Raw genomic sequence first — 13,864 nt, forward strand, 5'->3', positions numbered from 1 at the left:
AATCAATGTGCAAAAATCACTAGCATTCCTATATACCAACAACAGACAAGCAGGGAGTCAAATCATGAATGAACTCCCATGCACAATTGCTACAAAGAAAATAAAGTACCTAGGGATACAGCTAACTAGGGAAGTGAAGGACCTCTTCATGTAGAACTACAAACCACTGCTCAAAGAAATCAGAGAGGACACAAACAAATGGAGAAACACTGCATGCTCATGGAGAAGAAGAATCAGTATCGTGAAAATCGCCATACTGCCCAAAGTAATTGATAGATTCAATACTATTCCCATTAAAGTACCATTGACATTCTTCACAGAATTAGAAAAAAGCAATTTAAAATTTATATGGAGCCAAAAAGAGCCTGAATAGCCAAGACAATCCTAAGCAAAAAGAACAAAGCTGGAGGCATCATGCTACCCAACTTCAAACTATATTACAAGGCTACAATAACCAAAACAGCATGGTACTGGCATGAAAACAGACACATAGACCAATGGAACAGAATAGAGAACTCAGAAATAAGACCACACACCTACAACAATCTGATCTTTGACAAACCTGACAACAACAAGAAAGGGGAAAAGGATTCCCTATTTAATAAATGGTGCTGTGAGAACTGGCTAGCCATATGCATAAAATTGAAACTGGATCCCTTCCTTACACAATATACAAAAAATAACTCAAGATGAATTCAAGACTTAAATGTAAAACCCCAAACTGTAAAAACCCTAGAAGAAAATCTAGACAGTATCATTCAGGACATAGACATGGGCAAAGATTTCATGATGAAAACACCAAAAGCAACTGCAACAAAAGCAAAAATTGACAAATGGGATCTAATTAAACTAAATAGCTTCTGCACAGCAGAAGAAATTATCATCAGAGTGAACAGACAACCTACAGAATCAGAGAAAATCTCTGTAATCTATCCATCTGACAAAAGTCTAATATCCAGAGTCTACAAGAAACTTAAATTTACAAGAAAAAAACAAACAACCCTATTAAAAAGTGAGCAAAGGACAGGAACAGACACTTCTCAAAAGAAAACATACATGCAGCCAACAAACAAAAAAAAAAAGCTCAACATCACTAATCATTAGAGAAACGCAGATCTAAAGCACAATGAGATACCATCTCATGCCAGTCAGAATGGCTATTATTAAAAGTCAAAAAATAACAGATGCTGGCAACGTTGCAGAGAAAAAGGAAAGCTTTTACACTCTTGGTGGGAGCAGAAAGTAGTTCAATCATTGTGGAAGACGGTGTGGCAATTCCTCAAAGACCCAGAGGCAGAAATACCATTTCACCCAGCAATTCCATTACTGGGTATATACCCAAAGTAATATAAATCATTCTATTATAAAGATACATGCACAAATATGTTCATTGCAGTACTATTCACAATAGCAAAGACATGGAACCAACCTAAATGCCCACCAATGAAAGACTGGATAAAGAAAATGTGGTACATATACACCATTGAATACTATGCAGCCATGAAAAGGAATGAAATCATGTCCTTTGCAAGGACGTGGATGGAGTTGGAAGCCATTATCCTCAGCAAACTAACGCAGGAAGAGAAAACCAAACACCGCATGTTCTCACTTATAAGTGGGAGCTGAATGGTGAAAAGACATGGACCCACGGTGGGGAAGAACACACACTGTGGCCTGTCAGAAGGGAGTGTGGGAGGAGGGAAAGCATCAGGAATAATAGTTAATGGACACTGGGCTTAATACCTAGGTGATGGGATGATCTATGCAGCAAAGCACCATGGCACACACTTATCTGTGTAACAAACCTCCACATCCTACACATGTACCCCTGAACTTAAAATAAAAGTTGAAAAAAAAATGCAAAAAAAAGAGTCATGGTGGTGCACAACTATAGTCCTAGCTACTTGGGAGGCTAAGGCAGGAAGATTGCTTGAGCCCAGGAATTCGAGGCTACAGTGAGCTATGATCACACCACTGCACTCCAGTCTAGGGGACAGAGTGAGACCCTGTCTCTAAAAAAAGAAATAAATAAATAAATAAAGAGGCACATGCTCCCAGGTTCTGCCAGTTCAACTGGCCCAGAATCATCCGCACCTTAGAGCAAGCACTTTTAAAATGCTGAGTCTTGGGCACTTCACTTGCCTCATCCTAGTCCTGGACCTATACAGCAAACAGCCTTGGCAGATACAGGGTTTCCCTCCAGAGCAAAGGGAGGAGCCATGGGAGAGAGGGTGGGGTGTTGGAGAAGAAGCTCAGAAGAGACAGATTTAAGAGAAGGGTCTGGAAAGCCAATCTAAGGAAAGTAGGACTTGAAGTACAATGGATGCTTCAAAGTTGACTTTTGCTTATTTTGCTTTTAAATGGGGAATCCATAGGATTTGTGTTTATCACAATGAATTATGATCACTTGTATCTATAAAAAATTTTCCCTGCTAGGTTTTCAGCTCCTCACGGGACTCTATCTTGTTCACTTTTGCCCTCCAGTTTCCCCCCAGGAACAGAACTGCTACTCAAAACAAAAGTTAATTGAATTAATTAATATATCTTAACAGATGAGTTAGCAAAAACTAACTTCCCCTCTCAGATACTTCACATGCATTATGTACTTCAATATCCCTTGTTTGTGAATAATTTAAACAAATAAATGAAAAATTTGAATGTTTTTCAGGTTGTTGAACAAATTATTAAACCAGGTTATGTCTTACAATTTTTCTCTCACTTTTCATTACTTTATTCATGAGATGGCATATTTTTAATCACTTTGTGTGGGATACTAATACATTATCTGCACTGTAAAATAAATTGTTATATTTTTATTAAATATAATTTTTACAATTTATAAGGTGCCATGTATTATTCATTGACAAGTCTTGGCTCATGATACAGATTATATACCATTTTTTCCATGTGTCATAAGTGGTCATTTAGATTGAAATAAAATTATATTTAATAGAACTCAGAGCTGGCAAATTATTCTTTCATTTCAAACTGATTTTCTGGCCTCTTTTCCTTGCCAAATGTTATGGATGAAAAATCTTTCATTAGGACACTTATAATAAGTTCATACACCAATATTTACTTTTTCTCTAAAATGCTTTCTTGGGTCTAAAAATTTTTATAGGTTAATAGTGGAAACTCCTTGAGAGAAAATATATGCCTTATTTACAAAGAAGTGAGAATATAATATATGTAGATATATATATAGAGATATATATATAGTCCATTGAAATTTTACCACTCTAAATCCACTAGATTCTGCTCTTTTTCTTTCAATTCAAAAAAGTTCAAAGTTCTTCTTTAAAACAATGTATAATTATAGAAAACATATTAGTCAAAATTATTTTTATTTTAAATGCATTATAAAATTTCTTAAAATTCTGTCATAGGTATAATTTTGCCTGCAATACTATACACTTTGATAAGTGCAGAATCTTTCTAGAACTATTTCCTTTATTGATAGAAACTTACACCTCCTACTGAGGAAAATCAGGCTCAAAGGTGAGAAATATATAACTTAAAAAGTTGCTCATGGTAACCAGAAACTCTAGCTTCTCTTTTCCTAAGCTTCTTTTGCCATCTACAAATATAAGCTTCAGCTTCTCTCCTTTCCCTGCTCTTTCCTCTAAGCACTTGCACTTGCTTCTTAAAAATACTACTACCAGTATGCTCTGCCAACTCTCACCAATGTTAGTTATTATTACCACATTTATTCTGACATTTTTGAAGTCTGACAAAACAAGGTGTAAAGGGAAACCAGGCATGTTTCTTTTATCAACCACTGTTTGTCACTAACTGTTTTGTTCGCTATAACTGGCTGGATGAGAAAAGGGTGTTGGAAATCTGGTCCTTACGTGGGTCTCTCAACTTGATTCCCATCTGTAAGCACAGCCCTACCCACATACCCAATGGTCATCATGGAAAACAGCTGAGAGTACAAAGGAACTCCCCCCCCCAACCCCACCAACTCCACTACTGGCAACAATTGACTCAACTTCAGGAAAATAAGCCCTAGAGGGAAAAAAGAGAAAGCCTGGAATCTTCTCTTAACCACAAATCCCTAGCCATGTCATGTGCACCCTGAAATTCCATTTTATCATTTGGAACATAAAAACAACTAGTGCCTATTTTTCAAGGCAGTGTAGAGCTCAAATGACACAATGTAAGGAAAAGCAGTTTGTAAATTCAATCTAGTTTTAATTTTGCATTCTGTTTTTTCCTATGCATATGTATTTTCACTGTGCCAAAATTATATGCATTATATCCTTGTTTTAAAAAAACACACATGCAGGTTAAAAAACAATTCCCTCGGGCCTCCAACCCCATTTATATCCATCATCTTCCCTTCCACAGAGCAACCGTTACCAAGAGCTAGTATGCATCTAACCACATTGATTGCACAAAGATACCTACTTCTTTTCCCTTTAACTGCAGTTTGTTACGGCATTTTGTAAACAGACCACATTTTATGTATTTATTCCTTTTTTTTTTTTTTGAGATGGAGTCTCTCTGTGTCACCCAGGCTGGAATGCAGTGGTGTGATCTTGGCTCACTGCAACCTCCACCTCCCAGATTCAAGCGATGCTCCTGCCTCAGCCTCCCGAGTAGCTGGGACTACAGGTACCTGCCACCACACCTGGCTAATTTTTACATTTTTAGTAGAGAGGGGGGTTTCATCATGTTGGCTGGTCTCAAACTCCTGGCCTCAAGTGATCTGCCTGCCTCAGCCTCCCAAAGTGCTGGGATTACAAGCATGAGCCACCATGCCTGGCCTATTCTTCTTTTAACAGACATTTGTTTCCAATATTTTATTAGCACAAATAGGCCTGAAAGGAGCATTTATTCCATCCTTGTACAACAGTGTGAGCATGTAAGGCATGTAGTTCAAGGTGGAATTTCTAGGTCATTAAGGTTCAGGTATTCTACACTTATAACTTTTGCCACCCAAAGCCTTTCCAATTGTTTTACACGCTCACCAGCAGTGTACATCAGAGGACCTGTTTCCTCATATTCTCAGTATTTTCAGACTTTAAAAGTTTGGTCATCCCAATGAATGAAGAAATGACATTTTACTGCTTAATAGTCGGGATTAACTTCTTTTCACATAATGTATTAAATATTTGGATGTCTTTTCTGAATTGCCTGGGCAATCTTTGCCCATTTTTCTGTTCCATATTTTTTCTCTTCTTATTGAAGTATAGGGGCTCTTTATGCATTTTGGATACTAATTATTTGTCACATATGGTAAAAATGTTTCTCTCCATCTGTTGCTTTTCCTTAAATTTTGCATATAGTAGCGTCCTTTGACTTGCAAAAGTCTCTACATTGACGTAGTCAAATATAGTTTTCTTTTTACATATTGTGCTTTTCGTGATTTGTCTTTTTAAAGTCTCCCATTCATCATGGTCATAAAGATATTATACTACAGCCAGGTGTGGTGGCTCACGCCTGTAATTCCAGCACTTTAGGAGACTGAAGCAGGCGGATCACTTGAGGCCAGGAGTTCGAGACCAGCCTGGGCAACATGGCAAAACCTCGTCTCTACTAAAAATACAATTAGCCAGGCATGGTGGTGTACAACTGCAATCCCAGCTACTTGGGAGGCTGAGGCACAAGAATCACTTGAACCCAGGAGGCGGAGGCTGCAGTGAGCTGAGATGGCACCACTGTACTCCAGCCTGGGCAACACAGTGAGGCTCTATCTCAATTAAAAAAAAAAAAAAAGATATTATACTACAATTTCTTATATTTTAAAGGGTTTTTTTAAAAAAAAAAAAATTTATCTGTAATTATTTTTTGTGAACAGTGTGAGAAAGCAGTCTATTTTTAATGTCAAAGTCATTTTCCTAACATGATTTATTGAATGGCTCATCATTTCTTCATTGATTTTTAATGTCATTTTCCTCCCAGAACAATTTTTCATTTGTTTCCATGTTCTCCATTTGGATCCTGATTTATCTGTCTCTTCCTGCACCAACAGCATGCTATGCTAATTACTATAGCCACTTAATAATATGTCTTAATGTTTGGTAAGTTCCTTTTACAAACATGTCTTTTCTGCCCATTTACTATTCTATAAGGATTTCAGAATCTGGCCAGTTCCATTAAAAATCTCAGTGGGATTTTTGGTATTACAATAAATTCATAGATTCATTTGGAGAAAGTGTTCCAGCTGAATAATGTAGCTTGTATCTGCATTTACTTAGATCTTTTTTGTCTTTTAACAAAGTTTTATATTTTTTCCTTAAAGATGTTGTATATATTTGATTGAGTGTGTAGTTTTACTAGGTTTGTATTGTTGTTGCTATACTGAATAGGATCTTACTTCTCACCTATTTAATTGGTTGCCACTGACGTATGGGTACAATATTAATTTTTATACTAATCCTATCTCAAGAAATCTGACTGAACTCTCTTACTAGTTTTATAGTATAAGTTTATCCTCTTGAATTTTCTGTAAATGGTTTGAAAATAATGAAATTTTGCCTTCTTTCCTGTTCAAGTCCTTGTATTTATTTATTTTCCCTGTTGTATCATATTACGAGGACCTCCAGTACAATATTAAATAGTAGGAGAAGTAGAGGCATCTTCATCATGTCTCAGATCCAGCCTCAATGGCAATACTTCTTGTCAGCATGAGTTATCATCTTTGCTGAATATTTATTTCTGTTCACTATGAGATTTTATCACTAATGGGTTTTGAAATTGTATCTCTCCTTTTACCATTGATTAGAATAAATGTATATATCTGTTTTCTTTTCATTTGCTAATGTAGTGAATTCCACTGATAGCCTTAATAGTATTTGAACATCTTGTATTGCTGGTATAAACTGTCACTTATTTTTACAGCTTTGTTATTTTTCCAATTTTTTTATTTTAGTTTTCTTATCAATGTCCTTAAGTGAGATTTACCTATAATTTTCAATCGGCCTTATCTGGCATTAGTTATACCCATATAAAATAAGTTTTATAAATTCTACTCTAGATATATTCTATGGCAAATTTTATAGAAGGGTATGTCTGTTCCTTTAAATTTTGGTAAAATTTAGTCATAAAATTCTTGGGCGTTCAAGTTATTTTGAGGAGAGAGGGATGTATTTTAAATCACTGTTTTGATGTTTTATTGACTTTTTAACTCAAGCTTCCTCCTTTTGGGCCAAGATTAGTTATTATGTATTTGTTACATTGTAGATGTTCTCTTGTAAACTGTATATATGGTCATGCATCATTTATCAATGAGATACGTTCTTAGACATGAGTGGTTAGGCAATTTTGTTCTTGTACAAACATCATAAATGTAGATATGTTTACACATACCTAGGCTACATGGTAGAACCTGTTGCTCCTAGGCTACAAACCTATACAGCATGTTCCTGTACTAAATACTGTAGGCAATTGGAATACAATGGTATTTGTGTGTCTAAACAGAAAAGTAAAGTAAAATATGGTATTATAATCTTATGTGTACAACAATGTATATTTGGTCAGTCATTAACTGAAATGTCATTATGCAGTGCATGACTGTAATTGGATTTTATATTCCAGTCTGAGACCTTTAACAGAAGATTGCAGTCCACTTGCAATTTCGTAATTACTACATTTGAACTTAATTCTGCCACTTCATTTCTTTTCTCTTTAACAGGCTTGTCTTTTATTTCCATTTGCCTACCTCCAGTTGGATTGATAGTATTTTTTTCTTCATGTTTTTTCTCCCCATTACCAATTAAAAGCCATAGTCTATTTCTTTGCTTTTAGGGATTACCTTTAAATTGTTAACATACATATTTAAATTTATGTTCTGTTACCAAAGATTAAGTTAACCATTACCTATTCCTTCCTCCACCACAAGACAAGAAACTTTAACCATCCTTGATTTTTATCCAAATTCCACTGGGATTCAAACATTTGTTGTTATTTATCCTCAATCGCTTCTTCCTTTGTAGATAATATCTCCCCTCCACGCCCACCCCTGTAGCTTCTATGCTTCTCTTTTCACCTATGATGTCCTAAAATGTTATTCAAATAACTCTAGATATATTTTTTGGATCCTGCTCAAATTTGGAAGTCTTCTATCTGAGAATGTCCTTCAGTTTTCTCTTCAACTATTGCTCCCTCTATGTACCTCTTTCTGGTTTTGAAAAATCTATTAGATAAAGGTTGGAATTTCTTCTAGAACATATCTACTTTGTTTTCCATCCTTTAAGATCTATGCTACATTTTGTCCATGGTTATCTCCTACCAGTTATGCAAGTTATGCAAGATGCATACTTCCCAAAATGACCTCCTCTGGGTGGCTCAGTTTGGGGCTTACATTTGGCACAATTCCAGGTTTGGTGGCCCATATGTAAAATTAGTTCCCGAATTTTTAAAACTCATGTTTTAAAAAGCACTTGGAGCACTCTCATGGTAAGAGAAGGCACGATTCAATCAACTAGAAAATAGTCTTCAGTGTGGGAGTCTAAAAGGTGCCTGGAAGTGCCCAACTGGCTGTTGAGTAAAATGCTAAATTTTACTATGCTTCATCTGTTTAATCAAAAAGTAAATTATATAATCTCTCCACCTCTGTCTGTCAATCAAAGAAAATTAATCCATAAATGCCTCAAAATATAAAAGTCAGTCATTACATGAATACAAATTATTTCTATGAATGCCATATTACACAAATCCTCATCCCTTGCTTTGCACCGAATGTCCTTGAAATCTGTCATCATTTATAGCCTTGTCTTTAAGGCAATTTCCTTCAACATGGAAATTAAGATTTGCCAGATGTCAGTGTAATCATGTTCTGAAAACATCCATCTCAGAAAACAAATAGTTTTAAGTGCTTTATTGTGCGCACATGTCTGATTTTCTTTGTTTTATATTTCCTTTAAGAAAGCAGCAAGACTTAACACAACCACAGGTATTTGAATATGGCCAAACCCTTAAATCAAGTAACTAAACTTTCCTGAGCAAAACAAAAAGGAATCTTAGAAAGATGTTTTAAAACATGAAAGTTTATCTTTAAAACAGCTCATATTTTTATTCAATTTAGTTCTTTTAATAAATCAGGAAGTTTTAATTACAGAATTTTTGCCATATTAAGATAATTCACTCTTGAATAAGTTTTACAGTTCATAGTATGCTTTCATATACATAAATGACTTATTCTTCACAAAAAGCCTACAAGTATTGCTTTACTAAGGAGAAAACTGAGGTTATGTGCAGTTAAATGACCTATGTAGCAACAAACCCAGTCAGTGGTTGAACCCAGACTCAGTTATGCTGCCCACACCAAGGTATTTACTGCCTTCTCCAAGTCCAGCTCTCTTTAAAATCACTTTAATGAAAATCACTGTAACAAACAAGACTTACAAGAGTCACTTAATGACTCCACAGTTTAAAGGTTGCTATGAGACTTTGCTGCCACAAAACAATTAGATGCATTTTATTGTAATCAGATTCTATCTGTATTTAAACAGCCAAGCTTTTGATCTACGATTTTCTTAAGAGATTCTGCCGTAATGGGTTAACAGAGCTATCAACAACCATCACCACAACCCAGTTTTGGAACACTTCCATCCCCTTAGTAAGATCCTTCACACCCATTTATATTTATTCACCCCTCCCACCCCCCAGCCCTAAGCGACCACGAATGTATTTTCTGTCTCTATGGTTACCTTTTTTGGACATTTCAAATAAACAAAATTACGCACTATGTGGCCTCTTGTGCCTGGCTTTTTCACTTCGAATAATGCTTTTGAGGTTTTTCCACGAACAGCACACGTCAGTAGTTTGCTCTCTTTTATTGCTGAATAATATACCATTGTGTGAACATACCACGTTTGTTTATTCACTCACCAATTGGTAGATATCTGGGTTGCTTCCACTTTTCCTGAACCAACTTTTTACTGCAATTTGACAGCTAGTTGTCCACGTTCTGTGTTCCCTCCTCTCCAGGACTCCAACTTCCTAAGTGGCTGTGGGTGCCTGTAGAAGATCAGATCTGATGTCTCAGCTCTCTCTGCTAACTATGATCCTTCTCAGTCCCTAGTCCAGTGGATTACAACAAAATTGGCTTTTAAGGACTAGTAAGGCAATTATGTGACTTTTTCCATCTTCCTTTTTTATTACCACACTATGAGCAGGGTGGTTTAAGGTATTTTATTCTAGCCTCTGAGGCTGTGGTTACAGTTGCACAACTCCAGTTTTACTAAAAGTCACTGAATTGTACACTTAAAGTAGGTGAATTTTACGGTATATGAATTATACCTCAATAAGGTTGTTAAAAGGAGAAGGTTGGGGAGGACAGATGACAAAGCAAGGGAATAGAAACCTAAATGATAAGGTTCAACTTGTCAACCTGAGCAACAGATACAACCTCCAAAGACCCACAGACAATCCTGAATGAGTCAGTCAGCAGTTCATTAGATTCAGGGTAATCCTACTAACATAAATCCTACATCCGCTCTGAACTCTGACCATTCACATACCGAGTCTCAGCCTTTCCATGGCCTCTGTCACACTGGACAAATCCACACAACTGGGAAAAAAGGGCAACAGTGCACAGGGTTAACAGAACACACTTTTTACACCATCAAAACTACCATCAAGCCCTGTATCTGCCACTTCTTAGTAAAATAAGTCACCCAAAGTTTAGAGTAGATTTAACAAATAACGATAAAAGAAACTCAGTTGAATCTGAATTTCAGATAAACAATGAATAATTTGCCAGTGTATGTATGCCTCATGCAATATTTTGAGCATACTTATATTTAAAAATTATTTGTTGTGTATCTGAAAGGCACAAATAACTAGGGGTCCTATATTTTATCTAGCAACCCTACGAAACTTACATATCCTCTTGGTAATAGGGGGCATGTTAGTAAAACCAAAGTATAGAATTGTAAGATTGAATAGGCCATTTAAATACATTAGCAACTGATCCCTAAAAATTAGCTTGTTATATAATTGTTCTTCTGCCTTAACTACCTCTTTAGGTGTTCAATCATCCCCTGCATGTGGAGCCCCATCCTGAGCCACAACTGGCTTTGATGGGATGTCAACAAATCACTCAGGTCTTGCTAATAACCCTACCACGAACAACTGGCATACAACAGCTAATCATTCACCATAGACTAAGTCCTGGGTATTTCACAAGAGGTAGTTCCTATGTAGGGACAGGAAGGAAGACTAGGGAAGGGAAAGAAGAAACTTTGCTTAGATAATGAGCACAGTTCTGGAACTAGAACCCTCCCCCTGGACTCCTTTTTATGCCATCTACCATTACTACTCCCACTGTTCCATGCTGAGGACAATTCATGGTGACGACAGGTTAAATCAAACCCATGTACACAAGGTTTTAGCCACCATAACAGCCAACTCTCCCACACTCTGGCATATCAACAATGCCAGGCTATGCTCACCTGACCTGAAGATAACAGATTCAGATAAGGAAGCAGATCACTCAAACAACTTTTTCATATTACTTTCTGACTCTGAAAGCAATACAAAAAGAACAGTAGAAAAGAAAGAAAACAGTGACAACTTATAACCGAATGACAACCTCTGAGGAAAAAAGTTAAATAAATGCTATGTGTAATTTTACACAGCTAGGATCATACTTTACTTTTATATCTTCCTTATTTACAATAACATGATCATCTTCCCCAACTATTTTCCAAATATATGATTCTTAATGAGTACCTAATACTCCACAAAATAATTCTATAAAGTAACCATTCTATTTGGTTGGTGTCTACTTCTTATGCTTTTCAATACCAATAAAATCAAGTCTTGTACAGATACCTTTCTTTACATTAACATAATTTCCCTATGACACATTCCTAGAAAGGGAATTACTACATGAACAACTGCCAAATTTCTTTGCATATATAGTATACTAATTCATACTGCCACTAGTACTGAGAATATATAGGAGGTCTACTTTTATAAGCCCCACATCTACATCCCAAAGACCTATTCCAATTCTAAGGACAAAAATAATTTACAGTTATTTTTGAGAGAATAATACAACTCTGACTTCTCTTTATTCCTGTCCTCAGGATAACCTTAGTATTCACAGAATAGCAGAGAGAAGGGACCACCAGGAGTTCACAGGTTTGAGGCAAATGTCCACTCACCGTGCTCTGATGGCCTACAGAGTCCTGTAGATGTCAAATATGGCTTTTATGTAACGCTTCTTATTGGACTCACTCTCTGGGATTGGAAGTAGTTACTAATAGAGTGAGAGAGCAAGATATCAGGAGACAGAATTGAGGAGAGTGCTGGGTGGCCATGCTAAGTGCTCACATACTAGAGTTCCAAGAATAAATCACTAGGTGGCTCATTTATATTGGGCTTTGTCCAGTGGAGGATGAGCTACAGGTAAACATGAGCATCGTGGATCTCGGAGAGGTAAAAGTATAAGGGCATTGATTAAGGCTGGCATTAGTGAATGACAGTAGTCAAAACCCACAGTTTGGTCATAGAAGAAACTCTAGTTATTATTATTATTTTGTTGAGCAGCAAAGTAGCAGGCATATTTTAGTCTCTAACTGATCCATTCTATCTGACCGGCTAGCTACAAGGAGACAGAGGTAGATTTGTTTGAAGGACAAGATATGAAACTTTCTAGAATGAGAAAGGACAGATGATTTTAGTGAAAACAGACTGTTTAAAAGTCCGTAGAACCAAAATAATTTGAAGGCAAAAATCACGGGTTCTGAGAATTACAGAGAGTCTTGGCATAGTATATCATTTTGGAGAAAGTATTACCAGCTACTTAGATAATGTCTGAGCTTTAGAATAAGGGGAATCTAATACTGAAATGCAGAGATACAGTAACTCAGGAGTCTAAGGAAGATGGTAAATGTTGCAAAAAGCCTTCTGGTTGTTTCAGGATGCCTATGGGAGGGGTGGAGCTGTCACAGGTAGTTACATAGTATTCTAGAACAAGGCAGGCTCAAGGTGACCAGAAGTCTTTCAATATAAGCTAGGCAGTACAATAGATCCCCTAACAGCCAGTTGCATGGCATACAGACAGAGCAAGAATATACAGATCCAGGTTGCTTTAGCCAGGTGGTGGTTCTGCCTGGCTGAGAAGAGTTTAAAGAACTTCTTTTTTTTTTTTTTTTTTTTTGAGACGGAGTCTCGCTCTATCGCCCAGGCTGGAGTGCAGTGGCCGGATCTCAGCTCACTGCAAGCTCCGCCTCCCGGGTTTACGCCATTCTCCTGCCTCAGCCTCCCGAGTAGCTGGGACTTCAGGCGCCCGCCACCTCGCCCGGCTAATTTTTTGTATTTTTAATAGAGACGGGGTTTCACCGTGGTCTCGATCTCCTGACCTCGTGATCCGCCCGTCTCGGCCTCCCAAAGTGCTGGGATTACAGGCTTGAGCCACCGCGCCCGGCCAAGAACTTCTAAAATTAAAGGGTCCTAGCCTCTCCCAGTATGAACTATTGAGTTCACTTTTTTAGTGGAGACTTTATTTCTCAGAAACTTTTCTAAACTTATTAGAAATTAAATGTACCAAACCCTCAGAACAGATGACATAATCCAGACCATAAGAATGGATTTTGATTAAAAACTGTAGACATTTAAAGTTGTCAAAATAGATATTAGTTGGCCCTTGATTTAAGAAAAAATAATATGATCTGCTTATGCTGACATCTGTTGATTTTAGTGTTAGAATCCTTAAAAATAATAAGCAAGGAAGTCCTCAAGCCTTGAGCTATAATGATGAAGAAATTTTTTTTTTTTTTTTGAGGCGGAGTCTCGCTCTGTCGCCCAGGCTGGAGTGCAGTGACGCAATCTCGGCTCACTGCAAGCTCCGCCTCCCGGGTTCACGCCATTCTCCTGCCTCAGCCTCCCGAGTAGCTGGGACTACAGG

General features: G+C 37.0%; 1 long non-coding RNA gene across 1 annotated transcript in view; it reads right to left on the reverse strand.

Annotated features, from left to right (window-relative positions):
• LOC105506832 overlaps positions 1-13,864 on the reverse strand; it is a 922,775-nt gene that overhangs the window by 885,703 nt on the left and 23,208 nt on the right. The window contains exon 2 of the long non-coding RNA XR_001000995.1: positions 9,838-9,966. This is a non-coding gene — a long non-coding RNA (uncharacterized LOC105506832). The remainder of the gene's footprint in view (positions 1-9,837; positions 9,967-13,864) is intronic.

Source organism: Colobus angolensis, unplaced genomic scaffold (genome assembly GCF_000951035.1).
Source record: "Colobus angolensis palliatus isolate OR3802 unplaced genomic scaffold, Cang.pa_1.0 Scaffold140, whole genome shotgun sequence".
NCBI classification, from domain to species: Eukaryota; Metazoa; Chordata; class Mammalia; order Primates; family Cercopithecidae; genus Colobus; species Colobus angolensis.